This window comes from Crocodylus siamensis, chromosome 7 (assembly GCF_052110815.1).
Source record: "Crocodylus siamensis isolate JL-2025a chromosome 7, ASM5211081v1, whole genome shotgun sequence".
Lineage (NCBI taxonomy): Eukaryota > Metazoa > Chordata > Crocodylia > Crocodylidae > Crocodylus > Crocodylus siamensis.
Genome location: NC_143401.1, coordinates 74,586,448 through 74,612,541, shown reverse-complemented (window position 1 = coordinate 74,612,541; position 26,094 = coordinate 74,586,448). Strand labels below are relative to the sequence as shown.

At 40.8% G+C, this 26,094-nt stretch overlaps 1 long non-coding RNA gene across 1 annotated transcript in view; it reads left to right on the top strand.

The window, feature by feature from the left end:
- LOC149859977 (uncharacterized) overlaps nucleotides 1-26,094 on the top strand; it is a 211,478-nt gene that overhangs the window by 72,206 nt on the left and 113,178 nt on the right. The window contains exon 2 of the long non-coding RNA XR_016443655.1: nucleotides 25,245-25,292. This is a non-coding gene — a long non-coding RNA (uncharacterized LOC149859977). The remainder of the gene's footprint in view (nucleotides 1-25,244; nucleotides 25,293-26,094) is intronic.

Genomic DNA, 26,094 nt, shown 5'->3' with positions numbered 1-26,094 from the left:
GTGTGGGGGAGCCAAGGGAGGTGGGGGACGTGTGCATGGGGCAAGGGCAGGCTGCAGTTTTGGGCTGGGCTCTGCCCTGCCCTGCCTCCGTGCTTTGCTGACGCTGCTTCAAAAGTGGTGTAGCATGGCACCATGTGCTTCCTACTCCTGGACAGGATGCACATGGTCAGGTGGTGTGATGTTGTGCTGCTTTCACCGTAACTGATGGGGGAGGCTGCAGCCACCCCAAAAGTCATCATTTCCCCCACACCAGCATTGCCACCATCTGCCCTGAGCACAGTGTGACCCATCCCTCCCCCACCAGAAACAGCCTAGCAGCAGCCTGCCCTGCATGCGTGCTCCTCGTGCTTGCCCATGGTGCATGCTGCGGCAGGAGCTGTCACCCCTTTCCCATGCCAGGCTCCTCTCTCCCCACCCTGGACAGACTGATTGTGACTCTGTCCCATGCCCCACCCAGCCCCAGTTGTGCAGGGTCTGCCCAGCCCCAGCCTTAGACCTACTTCCGCCTCCTGCCCCTTTCCCCACAGACTTACCTTGTGTGCGGGGAAGGTGCGCACATGCTCAGCTCCCCGAAATATTTTTTTTCCTCCGCCTATGGGGCTGATAGCCAGGAGAATGTGAGGGCCTAAAGGCACAGTCCAACAAAGGAAGACATTTTTTCAGTGCCTCCCACTGCAACTGGGAGGGAGGGAGAATACTTTTATATGACCTCTCATTCCTTCAGAAGCTGTACTTCTCTTATTTTAAGACCAGCTTTTTTCCACAAAGCAGATGTGGAAAATTTACAGTAATAATTATGGGTATAATGCTGTTTTGAAGGAGAGGGAGGGGCATTTTCACTAGCTTCCTGGTCCCCTGAGCAGTTCAGGAGATTTCAGTTCTAGGGTGGATGTGGAGCCATTCCTCAGGTTTGATCTAGTTGGCACTGAATAGGCACAAATGAAAGTAAGGCAATTATGCTTCTTGCTCCTGTGTATAAGTATTGCTGAGTACCCTCTGCTTCTCTTGCAATCAAATGTCAATTTGTGAAAGCAGTTGACTTTGCCTGCCTTTAATGGAAATCCAAGGCACTCAGTGGGTTGGAGGATCAAGTTATTGAACTACAATTAGTTCCTGAAAAGTGTAAATAATAAGAAAACACATAAAAGATTTAAGTCCAGACATTTAGCTGCAATAAATCAACATAGTTCCAGAATATCTATGCTGTTTTTCACCTGCTGAAGATATCCTTAATATCATCTTTTCAGTAAGCAGCAAAGATTTTGTTCTGATTTCTAAATCTCTTGAATTTATAAACAAAATGAGCCACTTATGAAGCAAACCTGCAAAATAATCCATAATCCATATGCCTTGTACATTTTGGAGAAACCCGACTCTTGTGAATATTCTCAGTTAACCTATGTTCAATTTTCAAGCTTTCCTGTACTTTAAATGGGATTTATCACATATAGTTTTGGGAAATCTGTGATTGTTTTCTTGCCAGAAAATCCCATTAAGCCATTTGTTCTGCATATTATATATTTTATTAAATCTATGGAACTGCGGTATCATTAGCAGGGTCTGACCTGAGGTGATTTCAGAATCTTAAAATTTCAACTCATTTACACTCAGACTAGTGTTGTAGTAGTAAAAACAAACACACAGACAAATGACCAGCCAACCATTGTGAGATGCACAAAATGAAATGGGTAACTTTTATTAGCATAGCAGCCCCTAAATGCCTCTGTCATAAAGCAGGGCTCTACTGTTTCAGGCATTGTACAAGCAGGTACACAAAGATGGTCCTTGCCCTGAGGAAATTACAATCTAAATATAGGATGAGAGAGAGCAGGTGGATACAGATGCAACAGACAGGTAGGGTATAAAGAAACCAAAATGCTGAGTTAATTCTCTGTGTGAATATTAACTTCTTCAGTTTTAGTCTCATTCCCATCACGTTCAAGCACAGCCTACTGTTTAGTTGTATCTAATATACAATATGTGTTCGTCATCTACTTTGTTCTAGCTAAAAAAAGAGTGGATTCAAATCTCATTGTATCAAAAAAAAAAAAAAAGTTGTCTATGCAAAACTTATTATCTGTACTGTTTCAAATTCACGTGCTCATGCCACTTTTGTTTGAACATTCCCTGTTTGTACTTGTAGTATATTGAGTGTTCATTGCACATCTTACTCTGGCATGTATACACATGCTCCAGGGGTTGGGGGTGGAGGAGGCTTTAATTAGAGTGCCCAGAGCACCTCATGTGTCAGTGTCCCCACACTTCAAAATGGTGGCAGGGCTCTTTAACCAAAGCTTGTTGAATCAGCCTTAGTTAAAGTGCCACGACACCATTTTTAAGTACAGGAACGCTGATACATGAGATGCAGGAAGCTGCTGGAGCACAGTAACTACCACACTGCAGAAGATTTGATTAATCGAGTCTGCTCCAGTATGCTGTAATTATAGCATGTACAGGTGCCCTCTAGATCCAAATCGCACAGTGCAAGCTGTCAGGTTGAGATCCAGCTTATTTGCTCAAGCTTTTACAATTTTAACACTGGGAATCTGTGGTTTCACCTCTGGTACACTGGCCAAGATGGCAGCTATCATGAAAACATCTGGGAACTATAACAGATTATTTTCCTTTGTAGATCAGACAGAGGGAAAGGAATGTGTAACACTGAGAATATCAGTGAGTATCTGCCATTCAGTCAATAATATGCTCACTCATTCATAGTTCTGCTGTTGTCTAAATCATGTTTTTAAAGTGTTTTAGTTTCTTCCTTAGCTACAGTGTTTCCCCTCTTGTTTGCTTACTTTAAGATAAATTCAACATAAGATTTAGGCTTTTGCTAAAATCATAGTATAATCTCAGGTGTTGATTGTGAGTATCGTCTATTGACTCTGCACTTGTTTTTCCTACCAGCCATAGGAGACTAACTATAGATGTTGATTATCACAATGCCATGTGGATAACGTGCATGCATCCATACAGACTTGTGGACAGTAGGACTTTGATATATGTGTAAAAACAAAACTCTGCCAATTTTCACAAGCCAGATACGTTGTGGGAACTGAAATACCCAGTGTTTGACACCACCAAGTTCCATATTTTGCAAGGTCTCCAAAACAATATTTTTTTTGGTGTACAGATATAAAAATAACAAATCCGATGGCATATACTCCAAATGTTTTCTTTAGTGTTACAGGTGTTCAATCTTGTATTCAGAGACGCTTCTTCAAAGGCCAGTAAGCAACATCTTCATATTTAAAAAAGCAAAATAAAACACAATCATGAACACAATGTAAAGGTGATAGCCTGGAAACAAAACCTGCTTCCACTGGCAATATAATCTGCCTGTATATCACTGGAAACAAGAAGTAGGCATCTTATGCACAGCATTACACTGAGGTCCCATACTAGAATCTGGTGTTGATTCTCCCTGGGGAAGTCAGGGGTTATAGCAGTGCCTATTGCACCAGGTATGGGGAGAGCTGGTCATCTTTGGGGGCTGGTGTAACTTATTATATCAGTGTACAAAAGCATTGCCACTGGCAGCTTGGTCTATTTGGGACATTCTTCAGAATTTAATTTCACTTCCAGCAGGAAAAATAATAGTATATTTACTACAGGAATGTGGCATCTACCTTCACTAAATATAGTGCTGATTTATAAGCACTGTATGTGACAGAATGAGTAAGACATTTCAGGGCCAGAGAACTGGCATTCCACTTTTTTTTCTTTAAAAGTTGTCCATTTTTACATTTAAAATATTTCCAGCAAGAAACGAATGAGTAAATGATTCTTACAATGACAAGTTCAATAAATGTAAAAAATGAGTTTCCTTTCTAGCCTTGAACTGGTACTTAAAGATTAACTTCAGTCAAACCAGAGGGGAGAAGTATCTTTTCAAAAAGACAGGCAATATTAAAGCATATCTCTCAAATAATACAATTTTTGTGACTGTACCTTATGCTATTCATTCAAAAGATTTGGTTAATTTTACATACAGAAACACACTATGTGATGGGGTGAACTACAGAGAATCCTTAGCATAAACAACTTAACAACAAAAACAGTAAGTTTGGTTCTTTTGCTAATATGTAGGGATTTTTCACATCATATTCTATACAAAGAAATAAAATGGATGCTTGTTAGTGGTTTTGTAAGCTAGGGTACATAGGGCACAGCAAATATTGTCTTCTGTTCAACTAACTCCTTGTATAAGTGTTCTGCTGGAAGCTGAATCGAGATAAAATGCAGCTATGCAGCTGTGTCTCCTAAAAATTGGCTTCTTCATGTTTCATTAAGCTTGTTTCTTTGTTTTTCTTGGGGGTTGCAAGAGGATTTTAAGGTAGGGTGACACGTTCTATCAACACTGAGATGTTCTTAAGTTGTGTTTGTAATTACTCTGTCCTGCTTTTGTCTTTTCAACTACTGCACATATCTCAGGTTCATTAACAAATCCTCATATAAAAATATGAACCTAATTTGCTTGGCTCATTATCTCTCTCTCTCTCACAGACACATACACACTTTTTCATTAATTAAAAACTCTTGCAAGTGGTTCTTTATAGAAATTACTAAGAATGTTTTTAACCTAAATTTATTTAGGTTAACATCTCACTTTATTCTGGCAGCTTAATCATTGCTTGCTGATAACAACCAGGTGTAAATGATAATTACGTTTCTTAATAGGTGTTATTAAGAGTGCAGTGTGATCATGTAGGACAGGATACTGTAGTAAAGAGGATACTGCTTTAGGTAAAAAGAACCTACTTATATCTCATTAAGTATATGGTATAAATGGTGACATGGGATGGGACACTGCAAGCCTCAATAAATTAATTCAGATAATCTCAGTTGAATGAATTGCTATGCTACATGCTCTCTCTTTGCAACTTTTTCACGTACCTTTGAATGTTCTGAGATTTTTATTTTCCTGGACCAATTTTATTAACTTTTGATGTCTCTGGGATGTTTGGGTTTCTCGATCATTTCAACTCTTCCTGATTCTTCCCAAGAAAGAACTAAGAATATGTCCTCCTTCTTTGTCCACATGGAATGTATAAGGAATAAATGAAGTTAAACTACAATAAGATTAACTGATATTATGGCTCTGATCCTACATGTGAATAGACATTGTTTAGGTAAAGCATGCGAGCTAATATCTCCTTGTAGACCTTTCTACTGAAGAGGAAATATCCTGCCTTTAAAACAAAGGATTCAATATATTAATTTTCAGAAGAGAGCTGCTAACATCAAAAATGGTGGAAAAAGTAGGAGCTGTCAACAGGGAGGAACAGGAAATCCAGTGAAAGAGCATAATATACTTTCACTTTTATTGGGTATCTGATGTAGAATTTAGGTTTTAATTTCTGGATGTACTAAACTTCCAATGTCATATTTATGTTTTTGATCACAGTGGAATGGGAAAGCAGAACCTGACCTCCTGTTTTGCAAACGTTATTATTGCATTCATTGTCATATGCAATATATGTAGTAGTGTTTGTAGCTGTGATGGTCCAGGAATTACGTGAGAGGCAAGGATTTCTTTGAGTGATATCTTGTAGGGACCAACTGCATTGTTGGCAAAGCTAGACAAGCTTTTGAATGCAAACCATCCTTCTTTAGAAGACCTGAAGAATGTCTTGCATTCAGAAGCTTGTACTGCAGGGTGTGTATAAATATATATATGTATCTATAGTAAAAGCTGGGTTAACTGGCCTTCTAGTAACCAGAATACTGTATCAACTAGAATTTTGCTGGGGGGGGGGGGGGTCACCACCCTGTGCTGCCACCACTCTGTGTGCAACGCCTCACCCTTCCACATCTGACCAAATACCCCTGCCTCAGGTAACTGGAATTTTTAGATAACTGGCACCCTCTTACCCATCTCATGCTGGATAACAAAGCTTTTACTGTATTTATATTTTTGCAACACGCCCCTTCTATTCCAGTGATACAGCTGGACCCATAAAAGATATCACTTTTGTATTTGTGTGTATAGCCACATACAAGCATTGCAATTATGTCCTTTTAATTAGGATGGTCTTCTTTTTTGCTATGAAGATTGTGCATTTTGCCTGTATGCATTTCAAAACTTAGTAGTACTATTGTGAGCATGAATGCTACATGCCCCTGGAGGCTGGTAAGGCATAGTGAGCTCCCACAGGCAGTCATGGCAGTGGTAGGAGTGTGGCGGTGGCAAGTGGGGAACTCCCACAGGTGGCTGCAGCGCTGTCAGTGGTGGGGGGGGGAGAAGGGAGTTGTGAGTGCCAACCAGCAGTTGGCAACCACCCACAGACACCAGTGGTGGCAGCCAGCAGCGATCACAGACCACCTGCAGATGCCACCGGTGGTGTTGGTGGCAAGGCGGGGCAGCTGGTGAGTGGCGACCACCCGCAGGTGCTGCCGGCAGTGTCGGCGGTGTCTTTTCACAGGGAGTGCACGTACACCTGTGTGCACCTACTGTGCATTGCTAATGATTGTGAAGTACTAGGAAAATTAGCCTATTTTAATGCACATTAACTAAAGAGCACAGTTTTTAGGGCATTTTTACATGTGCTTTGGGACACGGCGCTGGACATTTTAATTAGCAAGTTGTGCTAATTAAGAGTGCCTGTGCATCATGTGTACCAACATCCCTGCTCTTCCCCATGCTGATAGCATGGCTGCAGAACACTTTAAACTAAAACTCATTGAACATGTTTTATTTCATAGTGCCACACTGCCGTTTTTTCAGTGTGGGGTTGCTGAGACGTGATGCGGAAGGCTGCTGGAGCACATCAATTTCTGTGCTCCAATAGACTTGAGTCTGCTCTGATGTGATGTATTTTCAGCACACTGGAGCAGGCTCTCTGGATATCTATAAAAGCCCTTAATGATGCTTAATAAGCATTAACCTATTTTAATGCACATTAACTAAATAACATGTTTTTAGTTAAGTTACACTTTAATGTGTATTAAAATAGGCTAATGTGCATCAAAGCATACATGTAGACATGCCCACTGTGAATAAAATATTTTGTTCCAGGCCTACTTGGTAGAAACAATGTTACCTCCTATCCCAATATGATACCTAGGTCAGTGCTGGGTGCATTAGAAATACTATAGACTGATAATCATTTTGGAAGGTGACGGTAGAAATAATGGAGTCAGGAGAATAATGCTATATTCATTTTACTGCTGTTTTGGAGATAAGCACAGTCTTATGCCTAAGCCATGAAGGCCTTTCTAAACCAAAAGACAGTAATCAAATATTTGTAATCCTTGCACATTTGTGCACTTGCCTCTGTCTTCAGCCAAGTTTTCCCCTATGTTTACACTGTCCTGTGCATTTCCCAGTTTGTAAAGTATATGTGTTACCATGGAAACAGTAAAGGTATTGAGTTTCATGGTGTGGACTAGATGCCATACATTTGGTTTATAGAATCATTACTTAACTTATATCATAGTTACCATAGCATAAAAAACAGGTTTTTGTTTTGAAAGTTACAGATGCAGTCTATAACCATTTACTGTTTTGATAAGTGCTTCCTGTTTGGTTGCTTTGTAGATATCAGATGGCTCTTATGTGTAACTTCTATCTTTACTGCTAATGCTCATTCTCAATGTTCTTGAAGCAGAAAACTGTCAGCTTGGCTAGATCAAGCCAAGTTTAGCTTTGTGTAGTCTAACTAGAAGGATTGCCTGGTATTTATTACAGATAAATCCATTAAAATTGTAATAATTGTTTCTAGGATCACTATAGTCTTTGGGGTTCATAATCAGGATTGTACCGTGCTCAGTGTTATTCAAATACATTGTAGCCCACGGATCTTGTGCTGAAAAGCTTATTAAATCCCATTCCTCTCTCTGTATTCATACTTGGAGGGAGCCTGTATTTACTCAGGTTCTGGTTCTGGCTGCATGCAAGTGGAGGAAGCAGCTAAAAGTAGTGCTATGAGGTGGTGATGGAGTTTGCTGAGTTGCCTCATCTTCATTATTGCCTTATTCCAGCAGTAGAAACTAATGCAGGTGAAGGATCTCTCAATATAGACTCTTTTCCCCTGCATATTATGGGTATTTCCACTTCTCATAGGTCAAGAATGTGAAACAACATTTGAATGCGAACCAACCTCCAAAAAGAGAATGAGCACAAATGGAGGAAGTCATCTTTCCCTACTGGACCAATATTTCTTTAAGAAAACTGAGAACCCCTGCAGCCACAGTTCAAGTGACCATTTGCTATTGGATGCTCAAAACTGAGCTACCTCAAATTGCAGTGGCCAGTTCTGACTAGGCTGGCCTGAAGGTATGTTTTGGTGTAACTGAGAATAATGACTGATCTCAAATGTGTGTTAATAAATATAGAACAAAACACCAGAAGGCATACTTAGCAGTCACAAATACCAGAAAGAAGGGATAATTTCAACATTCAATCCGGAGATTTTATTGCACTGGGAACACGAAGTTTGTGAGCAGTGATATAGCTAGATATGGGTGAAATGGTTTGGAAGGAATTAATGTTAAGGAATTCTGAGGGGCAAATATACATCACTGAAATGTTGCTGAGACAGTATCGTTAACAAACAAATTTGGCTTGATGACAATAGTTGTACGTTTTTAGTCGGAAATTGTATTTAAAGAGAAAATATTCAAGTTCCTTGCCACACAGATACATGAGCAAGTTATTGTAAGGCTGGTAAGTTGTGATATGAGCTGAAAGCATATATTAGCTACTCTATGCCAACTGTCTGTGTACACAGTGTTGTGTTACAATAAATGCAAGGTAGCTTGCCCTCAGTCTAAGTGAGATAAGCTACCTTATTTACCATGCCTACAGGCAGTGTAGAGTAGCTGACACAGTGTAACTTCACACACTAGCTTAGCTTGAGGTAGTTTGTTCATATACCTATACCCATTTTCACTTCTAGGAGCCTGATATAGATTATATAGGTCAGATTCTGGTGTTCTGAAGTTAAGTGTGTAACCCTTCTTCCAGCCACCGGTTGGCAGCAACAAAGGCTGGGTTCAATTTTGGGGTGCTAAATGTTTTTCCTTGGCTTAAGCCTCCACCCAGACTAGCTGGGAAACATTAAATGAATTACTAGGGTGTCCCACAGAAACAAACCCCCTTCTTGCAAGCAGTGTAAACACAAACACTCTCTTTTATTACAGAAAATAAAATAAAATAAAAGAAAACATTCAATATAATTTTAAAATACTACTAACTACAAAACAAAGTTTATATGTGGCACCCTCTTGGGGAGGCTTCACTCATACCCAGGCAGTCTGGGACTTGGGTTTTCCCAATGGGTAGTTCAGGGGGCCTGCACCCCTATATCAGCAGTGGGCTGGAGAAGGTGGTGGGAGAGGGGAGGGATGTTTACTGCACTGCAGGGAGCTGCCTGAGAGCTTCTGCATTGCCAGGGGCTCTGTTGCTCCTGGAGAAGTGATAGAGTGCCAGCCTCCATTCCACATGGTGGCTTTGAGATGTTAACTGGTTTTCATCGGCATACCGCACCCCAAAATTCCTAGTCTCAATCCTATCTCTGCTGGGCAGAAAACTATAAAAGAGCTCAGAGAAAAGTCAGGCATATCTTGGCTCAGGCCTGCACTACATCTAGCTCCAAACCATACCGCTTAGTTAGAACATAAACTACAAAAAGGACACAAGGAGTCCCAAGCCTATGTTGCTAGGCCTGAACTGGACAGCCAGAGCTGTCCAGGCCTATATCACACTGTGGCTTGGATCAACAACAAGTAGTGCTAGGCTTTACTAGTGCTAGACAAATTGGCTAGTAATCAGCCAGATCTGCCAGCCAAAAGTATGGCTGAGGCTCAGCTGCACAATGATGCTGAAATGCAATAGCTGTGAAACAGCAAAAAGGGCCCAGGTCTATGGCTGTAGCCTGGACATCCAGTCTCAACTATAGCACTGGGCTAAGACACCACAATTACAAAACATAGGGACCAGTAACTGCTAGGACCCATTCCTGGGCAGTCTGCTACAGGGATTAATACCCCTACGGTATTATCCCGCTCATGGCCTGTATGGCCAAAACTTCCAGCATCACTGCCAGGACTCCATTCCTGATCAATTTGCTCCAGGTATTGACACTTTCATAGCATTAACCCACTTAAAACCCAGAAAACAAAAGGGGAAAGAGAGGGAGAGAATAGCGGGCCTTGAGCCCTGAGACAGACTTTCTCTCCCTGTACTTGGGGCTTTCCCATCCCATAGTTTTTGCTTGCCTCTCCACTGAAGTGGTTGGTGTGGGGGAGCACCCCATTGGGAGAAGGTTTTCTAGGTCCCAGTTCAGCTGTGGAGCTCTTAGCAGCCCTAGGAGAAAAAACCTAGAAACCTTAGTTGAGTTGTTCTTATATACCTGGTGTGACATCACCCAAGCCTTGTCCAATTATAAAGTCTAGCTTCCCTCTTACTCATCTGCCTGGAGGGTCTTTTGCTTTCTTTGCCCAATGAAGCCAGAGGGTTTTACGTATTTTGCCCATATACAGGCCCCAGCTTGCCATATGCTGAGCACATGGCCAGAACAACAGAAGCCATCTTGCCCAAATCCATAGGCGACTGGTAGGGGGTTTATGGGGGTGCACATGTCCCCCCGATGGCCGACACTGATGCTGTCAGTAGAGCTGGTGCCCCCCCCAATGCGGCAGCTTCTGCGGAGCCCCCCCAGATTCAGGAGGTACCAGTCACTCATGCCCACATCAAAAACAGATACAGACATGGATGCAGACACAGACTATGTGGGTGTTACAGGAGTGAAAAGCATAATGCTGCATAAACTGTATATAGCATTTTGATGCAGAGAAGATGAAGCTTAATGGTTCTGATTATCTCTTGTGCCACGAGAATATTGGTTTCATGGTGTCACTGTACTGTTTCTGACCAATGACACAGACTAGGGACTGCTTGAACACCTAACTGTTGCCTATGAGCTTCAATGGGAACATGATGAGACACCTGCAGTGCAATGCTGAAGCCATCTCACCACTTTCCATGCTGTTGATGGGTTGGGAGGCACAGGAATCATGTATGCTGTTTTTTTACTAAGTAAGACATTTCTGAACTGGGTAGTTGTAAGTGCTTTCAGGTTCCTCTGTACTTCCAGAGTGATGGAACGGAGTCTAGCATCAAATTCGGTTTTGCAGTATTTTCCTTTCCAAGTCACTTAGGAAGAGATCACTTTTAAAGCAGGATAAGGAAGAGTGAGTTACTTTGTTGCCATTAGATGATAACTGTATCTTTTATCAAAAATAGTTCCTATCATGATTTTAAATTGAAATTGTAATTGAAATAAATAAGCTTTCCCACCTGTATCTGTTCCTCTGATTGCTTTGGTATGTAGTCAGGAAGTAATTAGTTATTATAGGAGTTCTCTGTGTAAATAAGAGATGTAGCATTCTATTAGTTAAAAATGATTGATTACAGAGAATGAGGTGGCTCTGAGACCTAAGTAACCCAGCACAGTAGTAGTTTGCTAAAATGAGAGACAGGCTTTGTTTGTTTGTTTTTAATACCCAGATGTGCATCTTTGCAAGAGCTGGAGTTTTGCTCTTCCTCCTACAACCTACATCACTGGGGGAGAAGATGCTGTCCCAGGGATGAAGTGCTTTCCTCCACCCCTCTGTCCCCCAGTCTATTGAGCACTTGTTATTTTCTAATCATGAGAGTGTGGGTTTAACACAGAGGTATCTCATTTTAAAAGATGGGTATGTTACCGTAACCTGCCTACACCCATGTGATAAGAACTGTTGGCTTGCAGGCCAGAAATTCAAAGCGCTGTGATCTCTCTTGTAGACATGGAGTCCGTCAGACCTGGTTCAAATCACAGAAGTCATGAGGGAGCCTAGTATTCTGCCACAACAGAAGCTGTTTTCAGCAAAAGAATCAGAAAGTTTAAGGGGAATTTGCCCATCAGAATAATTCTAGTCCTTGCAACTAAAGAACTTTTATATGGAAGTGACATTATCCTTAAAATACATTTTTGTTTAGAAAGGAATTGGGCCCATTTATATTCAAACTGGTTACACCAAAAAGGGAGTCATTTCTATTCTCATAAGACATTATAATTTGGAACAGCCATCCTGGCGTATCTGTCTTTTAATACTGCTTAGTGCATCTCCTGTTGAAATGCTTTGCATACTAAACGATCTGACCCTTACCTTATCTCTTCCAAACCAAGAGAAAAAATTTCTTTCATTATTATGAGCAGCATGAGAGAGTTGCTCTTGGGTGAACCCTGCATATGTTGGACGCCTGTGAGAGACAGAGTTGGAGTGTGCTTTCCTGCAGAACATGGGGGCTATTATCGTACTGGCTACCTACAGTGAAACAGCTTAAGTGAGATCAGTTCTATAAAAGACCAAAGGGAAGCTGGGATGGATGCAACATTATTTTGAGTCTTTATACAACTGCATTAACACTTGAAAATGTAGATTAGGAAACTGATTTATTCTGCTAATAACTGAGGTGATTAGGTAGCTTAGTCAACTGCTAGACTGAGCTGTGTATGAAGCTATGTACCAGATTAGATGGCTGAGTAGCAGTATACTGGATAGCACTTTAATATATTGTATTATACTCAAGTTTGTATTTGAGCACAGTGAAAGGATCAAAGACATTGAAAGTGAGATTTTCAAGGCTGCCTAAGGGATTTGGATGACCAATTCTCATTAAAATGAATGGAGCTCACATGTTCATATCCATCAAGCAGCTTTGAAAATTTCACCTTGAGTCTCTGTGGAATATCCAAAAGGATTGTCAGGATCTGATGATTCCCAAAGGTCAGGGTTTTGAAAAGTGGTAAGATTCAGGTTTGTCTCTATTCTTTGTGCTGTTTTCTTTGCTAAATTTAATACAATGTAAGTTACAGGAACTGTGTAAGTGGGCCTAATCTTGCTTTATAATAATGATGAAGGCAAAACTCTCATTGAAGTCAGTGAGGCAACTTCTTAAAATCATAGACTAGGTATGGACATTCAAAAAGCTCAGGGCAGAACTGATCAAACCTATGCGGGTTTTTGTAAGCAGTGTAAGATTGGATCAAGAGCAACCAGGGCATATGTTCACCCTTTGGGCAGGGCATGCAGGCTGCCTGCACTGGCTGAAGCCAGCAGGTTGAGGGTGCTTCTGCATGCTTCCCGGTGACCCCCATCCCCAAGCTGTCACAAAGCTGAGCCAGCCCTGCTTCCTGCCTCTGGCCAGCTGTCAATCGCAGGTAGGCAGGGGGAAGAGTGTCCGTGTTCCTGCACAAGCCCCAGCAGCTGGCAGCGGGATGTGCCAGACAGCCTGGGAGGGTTGCACTGGGCAGTGGGGACAGGGGCGCTCTGCCAAGGGAAGGATCAGGCCTCTTGGAGCTCAGCACCAGAGACAGCAGGATGTTCCTGGCAGCCTGGGAGGCTTGTGCCAGGAAGCAGGTAAATGTGAGCTCCCTGGCCTCCTGCCACTGCCTGCAGGAGGTTCATCAGAGCTTTAAGGGGCCTGAACCTTTCCTTGGTGGAGCCCTCCTATCCTGTGGCCTGGTACAAACTTCCTGGGCATGTCCTGCTGCTGCTGGTGCCAAGCTCTGAGGGGCCTGATTTTTGCCTTGATGGAGTCTCTTGTTCCTGCTGCCTGGTGCGAACACCCCAGGCTGCCTGGCCCATCCTGCTGTGAGCTGTTGCTGATGCCAGGGCTCATGCAGGGACAAAGATCTCCCTCCTCCCCCTGCTTGCTTGTGGCTGACAGCTGGCTGGAGGCAGGGCTGAGGAGTCTGTGCTGGTTCAGCTCTGTAACAGTCCAGGAACAGGGTCTGCTCTAAACCAGTCTATCTTTTGTTCTGTTACAGGTGTAGATGGTTTTCAGTACTTATACCAGTTTGTATAACATCTGTACCAAGCCATATTCTTAAATCTAGTGTTCACTTTTGGGTTTTACATCCAAATCTCTTTTTTTCCCCCCCACATATGCTTAAAATTTGTCAAAGGAAGATCTTGTCTTCTGTTTGCTTTTCATAGACGTATTTTCTGCAACTTTGTCCCTTGTGTTTATATACTGACACAGTCTTTAATTATGTGACCTTATATTATTTGTTCTGTAGGATCCCTTCTTCATTTAGTTTAGGTTTGTGAATGAGGCAGAGGTGTGAAGAAAAGCAATATTTTATGTTCAAGATGGTAATACTTAAGGAGAATGATGAATGATGCATGGCTTTGCCCCATATTTACTTTCTGATGCTGGACAATGCTATTATAAGAAAGCAAGAAAAAGGTACATAAGCAATTTTCATTTTTGGCTTTTCTAAAATTCTGATTGCTGAGGTTTTGACACCAGTGTAAAACTGGCCTAGTAATCAAGGACTTTGTCAGCTACTTGACCCTCTGTTGTGCACAGAGAAGACTATATTAAGGCAAAAATCTAGGCCTCAGATTTTTATCTACTCTGCCAACCCTGCAGCCCTAGAAACTGGCACAAGAAGCAAGGGGGAGGTCCCAACTTTATAAAGAAAATCATAGGGGTTCCCACTTCTATACAGAAAATCAATGGGCCAAAATGGAGGGAACAGATAAAAGGTAACAAATATTCAGCACCTTAATTCCCCCCTGTACCTCCAGAGATGTCCCTAAACAATAGGGTTATCATACACCCAGGTTTTCCTGGACATGTCCTCCTTTTTGGTCCCTTCTCCTCTGTCTTGTGATAAGGATATTGTTTATGTTATTAGTTTAGATAGCATATATATCTATATCTATATTGTACATATGTTTATATCCAAGTTTCTTTTCCTTGTGATAAGTTAATGTAAATAATAATGTAAATTTGTATACAGTCAAGTCCCCTGACTGTCCTGGCCTGGTTCTATAGGGATGGCGGGAAACTGAATGGTCTGTGCTGTTCCCCCACAACACACCTGCTGGCTAACAATCTCTTCAACTGGAGAAGGGGGGTATATACCTGAGTATACCTGGGCTACACAAACACAAACATAAACTACAAGTGCATTACCAAAGGTCTATTAATATATATATAAATATTGCTAACACAATACAGATTATGGGTTTCTTTCCATTTCTTTTTTTTTTTTTCCTAATAAGCGTCTGAATCCCCAGGGGGTAGCAAACTCATGTCTGTCTGCATACTGAAATAACGCAGTGATATTTTAATGCATTGTCAGTGATGTATATATCTCATGCCATTTCAGCTAGAAGAGAGTTAATAGGGACATTAACTGCTACCTCAGCAGCTACTGATTGTTGGCCCAGTAGCAGCTGGAGAGCTAAAAGGACTGTAAGTAAGAAAGAAAGAGGTCTTAAGCAGAGCTGTGAATGAGAGGCCTTGTCTTCAGCAGTGGGCTACAGGGAAAACTGCCTAGGTATAGCTTAGAGTTAACTGTGCTTTGTTGAATCCTAGCTATAGTTATTGTATTATTGCCTTGTTGGGTCATTGTAGCTGCTTGCATTTTTTAACTGTTGTTTTCCAAGTAACTTGAATATCTGAGACTTTCCCATTAACTTTTCTTGGTGAAGTAGGTATTTTGGTTAATGTCTAGTTGCTTTGTAATATTTTTGCCAACAAATAGCCAAGAAGCTGTTTAAAATGAGTGCCTTAAAAGATCATGGGCCTTACGTTCAGAAGCAGGTGGAATGGGCTTCAGGGAAAACTACCCAGGTACTGGGATCAGAGTATTATTGGGTGTGGGCAAGGAAGCCTGCTTGCAAAAGCAGTGAGTTAGGAAGCAGTCAGGGACTAGGAAGGCAAAATGTCTTTTTTTTCCCCATTGAATTAGGTTTTCTATTCTGGAGAAAAAACACTCGATGGGTAATGCTTTAAGCATGGATTTTATAGTTTCAGTCTATAGAGCAGGCCTTCATTATGAAGTTACACTGAATATGTATTCTAGTTGAAAAACCTCTGTTGAACATGAGTGTACATGTAGAAAGCCTTGTAAGTATTCAAAATGTGTCTGTTTCGTGAGTGTGTGTCCTCTTTAAATCTTTCAGAAGAGTATATAAAAAGGTTGAAAATGCTTATTTACCCAACAGACTAGCCAGACAACAGGGGTCTTTTGTGCACATCAAAACGCTATCAGCCGAAGATAGCTGAGAAATACAATAAAGTAAGCGCCATTTAAAAATCTTGTGTGCATTTGCATAATCCTAAAAAACTCCATTCTTGAATTTGAGATTTCTTGGTAGAACTATATGCAAAATTGTAATGAGTTTGCATTCTGTTTCATACAAAATACAAATGTGACTGCTAGTGCCTTAATTACAGCAGAAATAAGTCTGAGTTTTTTAATGCATATTGATATTGCAGCTTCATAAAACTGGACAGAGCAGCTGGTATAGGATGATTTGCCAAAGTACCTACATTTAATTTAGACAGTTGGTGAACTGCAATGTTTGCCAGATTGTGAACAAGACAGACACTTATTCCAATTATATGGTCTTATTTGCTACAGCAATCAGTTTGGGGTTGAAAAGCTACTGTAAATTGAAAGCAAAGCACTGTAGCTAACAGACTTAAACTGTAGTACACTCTGTGCTTAAGCTGTGCATCAATATGTATTTAATGTTATGTCAGGCTTTAATAACACCATATAAAATATTTGCACAAAATGTTAGAACATTGCCTGATTGTAATGGAGCCTCCAAAAATTAGAGACACACTTATTCCTGGGTTTAGTGGTTGAAGTGTCATATACATTGAAATAGTGGTGGTAGAGCAAATTTATGTAAACTTAAACATTGTGCTTGTGTTAGCTAAAATGTGGTGTGTGTGTGTGTGTGTTTCTGTACAAATATTTGGCACGATTGCTCTGTAGTTTAGTGGAACTAAGCAGTACCTGCAAATATTCAGATCATTTCAGGGTTATGAGAAGCAGGTGGAGTGTGCTCAATATGCCACTTCATCCTGATGATAGTAAATGGTGTTCCATTTACATTCTGCAAATCACACTTATTTCTGCATGGTAGTACACCTGATTTCCCTTTTTTGTTCCTTAAAGGGAAGTAGTGTGGGTAAGTGGAAGCAGCACGGGGCTGGAATTCTGAGTTCTAACCCTAGTTGTCTAAATGACCTTTGGTGAGCCTCGTTATCTCCTTGCTTTATTTTTGCCATCTAGAAAATAGGGTTAACAATACTTTGCAAGTACTTTGTGAAAACAGCTTAGTATCATTGCTTAAGTGCTACAATAAGCATGGCTACATGTATGTATACTTAACTGCAAAGGAAGTTCTGGTGGCCACATTTTATATTAAGTAACATTTTCCTACTGTATGGACACACTCTGGTCAATTCAAGACACCATGGCTTAGGGAAACTCAGTGGCTAAAGACAGACATTACACATAAACACGTTTAAGTGATCAGAAACTGGTTTAAAACCTGGAACAAAACAGAAGCTCAGTACACATAAATCAATTTCAAAATGGCCGAAACCAGTTTGAGATAAACCTGGATGAATGTAGTATCAGACTTAACTGACTGGGCTTCAACTGGTTTATGTAATGCCTGCCCCAGACCCCTTCCCGGTTTAACTTAAACCGGCATGCTCTCTGGGCTGGGCTCTGCTCCAGCCCAGCTGGGGTGGTCCTGCCCTTCTGCCCCCCAGCCAGAGCAGAGACAGGCAGAATCGGGCATCTAGCCAGAAAAGGATTAATTCCCCACCCTGTACCACCAGCAGGGACCTGAGCTGTGTCTGCTGGGTGCTCCTCCCTTGCTGCCGCAGCAGTGAGGCACCATGACCCCAGAGGCAGAGGGGAGGCAGGGAGGTGGGTTAGTTTCCCTTCTACTCCTATGGCAGTCGTCTTTCCACCTTTGCCGCTGCACTTGTTCCCTGTGTTGGAATAAATCCCTCTGCTGGATGCCAGAAGGAGGGGGAATAACCCCTGTCCTTGCCCCCACTCCACAAGGGGCCCTGCTGGCTGGCATCTGGCTGTGCTCCCTCCCCACCACTGCAGTGCCTGTGCTAGGTTTCCTTTTAAAGAAAAGTAACTCATCCCCATAAACCAGGAACAGCCAGGATCAAATAGTAAAAAGCAAGTGTGATGCAATGGGATGGTGGATATGGAATAAACTAGGCCACTAGTTTGTGTTGGTGGTTTTTCTTGAGGTAGAGCCAGAACTGAACCTTTCTTCACCTCTTTAGACTTCACCTTGTTTGGTGAATATATTTGCTTATAAAAGAGCCTGAATCCACTTGCTTCTCCAGTGTAAGTAGCTCTTCAATAGACAAAGACCTTGGTTATTAAATAACAACTGACTTAGAAAAGGGATGAGAGGCAAAGATTGCCAAGTATTTGTAAAACAGTAAAGACTTGGATGAGTTACGATTTTCCCAAGACTTGAGGATGCTGCTCAGAAAGAAAGTGCGAATATTTCATTTATTGTTGGCTTTTTTTGTTTTGTTTTGTTTTCTTCAAAGTACAAGGTACTAAACAACTTTCTTTACAATGTTTTTCCTGATGAATCAGAACCACACTTTGTAAGCTGAAAATTGCTGAATAAAACCCTAGATGATGAGATTTACTGAGCGTTTTTTGTAGTGCTGTAGGCTATAGTAATACAACACATTCTCAATAGGCTTATATCATTAGTTAGCATCACACATATTTCTGAGACATCAATATTAATGGTAACAATGTTCCACAATATATACAGTGGCAATTAAAAGAGAGAGTCATAGTATTTGCTCATGTGTTTGGAAAAACAGTTTCTTTCCTCAAGTGCAGAGATCCTAATGCCTATTTCCAATCCCTCTGATACCATACCTCAAATACCATAGCTTACTCTGTAATGCATAATATAATTTTAAAAATCTGGGTAAAAGATCTAAAGGCAAAAACAAATGGTATTGAGATGGAATGGAAATTTTATGCAAATATTTGTGTTAAAATAGCTACATTGATTAAAAAAATTTTTTTTTGAAATGAAAAAGCTCCAGGGAACTCTGTTTAGATGTGGTTAATGGCGGCTGACAATTCTGTGTGTGTGCAGGGGGAAGCACTTTACCAGAAGAGGAAGTTTGACCTGGTTTGCCCAACATCTGTACAGCTCATGTGCTTCAGCAGAGCTTTTTGGCACTTTTATTTAATAGCTATTAGATAAAAGTGCCAAAAACCTCCACTGAAGCACGTTGTCTGTACAGACATTGGGCATACTGTGTCAAACTGGCCTGAGGCCTCTTCTGGGCATGTGCTGGGCTCAGCATGGGGGCATGCCAAGCTGAAAGTAAAGTTTTTTTGTTTGTTGTTTTGGTTTTCTACATCTATAAGCAGCCAGAATTCACTAGAGCCTTTTGAAAATAATAATAATGATACTAAAAAGACAGAAGGGTTTTAAAAGATGATTTCTACCATCACTAATGCAAAAATGGGGCTACATTTTTCTGAGTTCAGTACTCGACTTCCCATTATTCAGTATCCACAGGCTGGATTTTTTTCAAAGCAGCTCAGCTCTAATAAGGCTTTTGCCTGCCTAGGGACCAGGAGTGGTCTGCATCCAGCAGCTCATATTGTTTGAGTCCATTTTTTTCAAAGCATTTCATCACCACATATAGTTAATCTTTTTGAAAATATAGTCAGGAATGAAACTTCTTGGGTTACCTGCACCAGTGTCAGTATACCGTTTGGATGATTCACTTGATGACAAGATGCCTGGGGCTTCCCAGAAAGAGAGCTAAGGTGGCTTCAAGCCAAGTTTCCATTTACCTAATACTTAGATTTTCCAGGGGCTCGAATGTTTCCCAGCATAATTTGGGCAGCTCTGGAGGTCTGGTCAAGTTATGACAGCCCCCTTGGGCATGGTTGTACTCCTACTCAGAATAACCAGTTTGCTCCATGCATTGTTTCCTGACCTGGATATGTGTCCTCGCATGCATATTCCTGCCCATGGCATGGCTCTGCAGGGTCTGAGAAGGATTCCTTGGTGTGCAGCCAAATGGCTGTCTTCTTCAGTGTATATGCTATGGTAATCACCAGCCCAATTGGATAGAAGGCCCCTAGGGTCTTGTTATGCTGTATTGACCTTTCAGTTTGATGTAAAGAGACTTGAATAGGGGTCAGGATCTCTCCAACTGAGTCTGTCTTGATTTCTTAATATAACCTAATTCTGCATCAATGTGAGAAACTGTTTCTCATTATCTATTTTTGCTTCTATTGACATAGTCACTAACCATTAATCAAACATTTTATCAGTAAATTGTTTCTTAATTAAATTTTCTTGACCACTCTCCTTTGCTTTAGCTATAAAAACATCTTTTTTGCACTGCTCCTTTTGAACATGGTTGTTGCACTCAGCTCTTCAGCTTGTGGTTAGTTTTATTCCCTCTTTTTTGGATGTTCCCATTTCTTTTTGAAGCCCTTTGATAACTACAACTTCACTAGTCTTGAGCATTATACTTCATCAGGACCTGCACACAATTATGTCAAAGGCATAGATGAATGTTCTTTCAGTTCCAAAGCTCATTTCTGTTCTTTCACTGCTGGTAATCCTAACTTTTTCTCAGTATCAATATCTCTCTTCAACCATTCAGGTTGCACAGTTCCCCTTTTTATCTTCAGCTGCTTGTTTTCTTGTGTGACACTTTAGTGTTTGAAAAACAGTGGACATTCAGAAGGAATAAATATCCCTGTGTTCCAATATCCTCCCTGACAGTCTACAGTATCTTCTGAGAACAAAATGGCTGCTGAAATCTATATACAGAGAACAGTTCAAAGTATTGAAGGTGGATTTTTCAGAAGGACATTTGGGTGTCTTTTAAGACTGTTGTACAAACTTTTTTGTCCATTGATTTTGTTCCCTGGACCCTTATTCACCCTCCACCCCCCAGAAGTGACACACATCCCAGTGGGGTGCTGTACCTGGGGATTCAATAGTAGACGGTGTCCCTGAATTCCCATCCCCTCCAGGAGCACCTGGGGCTGGGTGTGATGGCTGTGTGGGCCAGATCTGACCCATAGACTATCTTTGACATCCCCATGCTAGAAGAATCACAGTCATGGGAGGGAAAGCATGCCTAATTCTAGGAAGAAGGGGAAGTGATGAGGGCAAAGATTTGGTTTTTTGAGTGGGCTAGATTAATTTTTAAAGCTTTGCTTTGTGAAAAAAGCTGCTCCTTTTCTTTTTTCTTTTTTGTTAAGCTCTGTAATGTACCTAGGGGACAGCATTCACTTCCATGTAAATAAATTGCTAAATATTTGGTTTAAGACTATGCTATATAAGTGCTGTCTGTTATACATGGGATTTCTATTTGAAAACAGGTGAAAATATTATACTTTCACTGAAATGCACCATAAACAAAAGACTGAAAATTGGAAAAATGTACCAATTGCAGAATCATAGAAAATTAGGGTTGGAAGGGACCTCAGGAGGTCACCTAGTCCAAGCCCGTGCTCAAAGCAGGCCCATACCCAACTAGGTCATTTCATCCAGGGCTTTGTTGAGCTGGGCCTTCAAAGCTTCCAAGGATGGAGATTCCACCACTTTTATAGTTAGCCTACTCCAGTGCTTCACAACCCTCCTTGTGAGAGTTTTTCCTAATATCCAACCTAAAGCTCCCTTGCTGCACCTTGAAACCAATGCTCCTTTGTCTGTCATCTGTCACTACTGAGAAGTCTAGCTCCATCCAAATGTGGATTCCAAAATGTCTTATTTGAACCACAATTTTCCCTTGAGCAGAGATGTTTAAAAAGGTGTCCACACATGCACAAATTATCTCACACTTGTGAAGAAATATTGCTCCTGGAAAGCTGTAGGTTTGAGAGTGTTGGTCATCTTTCATCCATGCTGTTTAGTTGCTATTCTACTCCATGACTGTTAAGCCTAGGTTAGGGCTAAAATTTAAGGGCAGACCGAGAAAATTATTCAGAATCTGTAAGCTTCTACAGCGGCATTCATGGTCCAGTTTTTGAGTTCAGAATCCTGCTGAGCTCTCTTCAGATTGGTAAATAACCCAGAACTGAACCCTTGGGATAAGTGTAGACAGCCAAAAATCCCGAGGCTGAACAGATTCAATTTTTGGAGGTTAGTTTAAGCTGTGTAGATTGAACTAATAAATATGTGAACAGACATTCATTTTTGATTCTGGAAATGCAGCTACATATCTGCAATAGCCCAGGTCAGGAGTCAGGGAGGTGCTACAGCAGACTTCCCTGCTCAGTTGGAGCAGACAGCTTGGCCCAAGGCTAGCCCACTCACCCTGTGAGGGGAGGAGAGAGGAGGATGGGCTGCATGGGTGGTGCAAAGCATCCCAGGATGCAGGAGGACTGTGAGTGAACTTGAATACGGAGAGGATCTGGGACAAAAGTTCAATACACTGATTTAACCTAAGTCTGGTACTACATCCATCCAGGTTTTATCTTATTAAACCAGTCTGAGCCAGTATGAAACATTTATATGCACTATACTTCTGTTGTGTTACAGATCTGAACCAGTTTCTGATCATTTATACCGGTTTGTGTGTAGGCTCTGCCTGGGAGCTTGAGATCCAGAAATTCCTGTATATGGAGCAACCTGGGAGCTAGACTTTTGCTTTAGGCATGGCTCTCAGGAGAAAGAGAAGTGTAAACATTGTCATTCCAGGGACAGACCCAAGAATCAGCGTGAACCAGAGAGATTCAGTGTGAACCAGAGAGATACCTCTTCTTTGCTCTTTTGGGGATGAGTATGGCTAGCCACTGGTTGATGGTTTGTATTAGCAAGACATTTTCTCTTCTCCCATGTTAGTCTAATTACTCTGATCTGAAAATGGAAGGAAATTTCCATGGTTCTGGCAAATTTCTTTGGCACCAGTATGTGAATAATCCCTTGAATATAGTCCATGTGGCAATATCAGAGTTTAAGAAAGGTTTTTTTGTGTGTGTCTGTAGGCATATAAGCCAAGTAGCAATCTTGCTGTAAGTCAGTGATGAGTTAGAAAAGATTCCTTACTAAACTCCTGGCTGCAGCTTTGTTGTACTGCCCACTTTAGTGGGGCCAGGATTTTACTCCCTGTTTGTTTGGGTTTTTTTCCTTCTGTGCCCTAAACGCAGCCTATGAACATTAAGCAACAAGAAAGTGAGGTTTCTTACTCATGCTCTTCTTATAGTACCACTTGAACTATGACAAAATCAGGGGCTATCAGAATTAATATGCCACTCTCATCAGCTCTCCTGAAGCCAGGTTAAGTATAAGAGGGAAACCTATAAAAGAATATGGAGCAAGAAATGCAGCGAAAGCTCTGAGCAGTGAGAGAGGCACTGGAGCAAAGGTCCCAGTTCTCTGGATTTATTCCACAATAAAACCATGGAACACATTTGGAGTAATTAACTTAAAAGAACATTAACTTCAGTTATAATTCAGCTATTGGAAGTGAAACCAGGGGCACTAGCTCCGGTAAGCCAATGAGACCGAGCCAAGAGTTTCCAAATAAACCTAAATCATCAGCTTATCTAACCGTTTTAATAAAATCATGAAAAAAATCAAATGTTTAATTGAGTCAGATGCTTTTAATCCTTCCAATTTGTTACATTATAAAATTTGGAAATGACCTTGGAATGCAAACAGAGAAATGAGCTATAAAGCATTGTAACATGCCAACAGCTATGAGGCCTCTTGCACTTAAATATAAACCCACGCTAGAAAACAAAGTGTTTGTGCATAAAACATGAACATACAATTAACAGCGAATCCCATAGTGTTATTTTGTGTTCAGCATACCATTAAAACAATAAAATATAAATGCATTTTTTCTTTCTAGGTTTGGTTCATTTTACTATCAATTCTTGATGTTTACTTTTCTTTCTGTGATAGCCGTTGAGAATGAAAATCTGAGAGCTGTTGGCTCACTAAAGTCACCGGTGAAAATCTCTGACTGTGCTGGGGCCACAGACTACATGCTATTGTTTTATTTCTGAGGAGAGGAACATATATACTTCATTCTGACATCATCAAATAGTCTGCAAACCCATTTAGCTCCAATGAATTCAAAAGAGCTATACAGTTTACATGAGCTGAGACTGATCCAGTATTTTCTGTAACTGTAGCTTCTCTATAACTGACATTTTACATAAAAATTAGAATATTGGGAATTTTCTCTCCTTTTAATTTTTGTAATGACCTCAGATGATCTTGGGCCTAAGTCATGTGACACCACCATCTGAAATAATTGCACTTATTTCAATTCTGTTTCTAATAGTACTGCGTTTTTACTATAGGGGCAATCGTGAGGAGCTAATGGCCTGATATGTTTTTAAATATTTCTAAATATGAAATGATACCTAGCCTGATCAGTATTCAGTTTTCTTCGTTATTGCTTTGCTATTTGCATCCATGCAGTTTTAAAAAAAAGAAAACAGCTGAAAGCCAAACAACACTCATATATGCATCTTTCAGTTGTTTACAGTTTCAAAGATCAGACAATTGTACCTATATTTACAGTCAAAGATATATTCCAAATTGCATGCAAGAAATAAAAACTACTTCTTCAAGTGAGGAAAAGTTACTTGTACCACAGTTTGACACTGTTATTTGGTTCAGAAGAATTGCTATGCTGAGTGCCACTGAAAGGACTTCAATTACAGTACGATGATAATGGCCTAATGAACATGTTCACATACTGGTAACTGCAGGGTTTGAAATACAGGGGGCTCTGGGGCTGAGCCCCCCCCTCCCCCATAAGAAATGAGAGCCCTCCAAAAGTGCCCCCCCCAGGAGCTGAGACCACCGTCCTATAAGAGATGAGAGGCCCCCACCCACCCACCCTGTGCCTTTCTAACCAGCTCAGGTGGCAGTGGCTCCTTCTGGCTTCCAGCTGCTGCCACTGCAGACCTGCCCAAGAGCCGGCATATAGTTTGAATCTTGGCTAACTGCATCTGTGTGAATAAGTGATAACTTTTTTTTTCTTTCTAGTATTCATGAATTTATTGAGTCATTGAGGGCTGAAGGCATCATAGGTTTGACATGGCTTTTCAGTGTGTGACCTGTTCCATCGGACTGTATGAGTTAAACAGAGTCAGGCGTGGCCAATTCAGAAAAATCAGAAAGTAGTGCTGGCAGTTCAATACATTTTTGTCTCTTTCCTAAAAGTCAGCGATGAGCCAGTGCTCCAGTTCAATATTAGTGACCTAAGTGATATTAAAAATGCAATTCAGTACTTCTGTTCATAAAAGAGCCAGCCAGCTTTGCAGAAGAGGAGAGTGTTAGCTTGAGAGGCCTAGAAAACATAAATTGAACATAATTAGTCAAATTGATTGGCCTGGTTATTTCTATTGTTTATGTTTCTTTTTGTTTTTTAGACCTTCACTGAACTTTGGACACTTGGATAGTTTCCATGTTTCATCTTGGTAAGGGCTGCCCTTAAGTGATAGCTGAAATGAATTATCTGCGTTTATAAAAGTTCTCGTTTTTCTTTCCTTTCTTTCTTAAATTTTACATTAACATATTGCTAGCTTAGGTAGCTTTAAACATGAATCTGTGATATAGTATGCTTTGCCCTGGGCTGATCCTATGGCAATAAACGTCTGTCTCAGAATTTTCAGCTGCTTGTTTAACGTATTTCTGTCAGAGTTTTATGAAAGCATCTTTTCTAAAAAAAAGATAATTAAACAGAATGTTTGTAATTTGTGTAGAATTGGTGTAATCAATGGCTGTAAGAATGGCCGCAAGAAAGAATGATGCATCTTATTTGGCTTGCTCAAAAATGGCTTTGTTTTTTTAATCATATTTTGGAAATATAAAAATAGGCTAAAATGCAACAAGAGGATGAACTGACCCTTCAGCAAATATCAATGGTATTGGTGTTTCTATTAGCTGAAAAGCATATAAAACCAGAATGTAGAATTTTAACAGTTCTAGGTAACTCAAAATACTGAAAAGAACTACCCAATACAACTTAAATTGGAAAAAATCAGGGTGCACAGTGAAATTTGTTGAAAAGAGAATGCATTGATGTGTTCAAGAATCTGTTTTGTAACACTCGCAAAATGATGGACATCCTTTATTTTTTAAATGCAAGTAAAGGTTTGTATTTTTTGAATGGGATGGAATGCCTGTGACTACTTGCTATTAAAATGTTAATTGATACCTATGTAGAGTAAAATAAAGTTGAGAATTGCATGAGACCTTTTTCTCCAGCAGTGAGGTTGA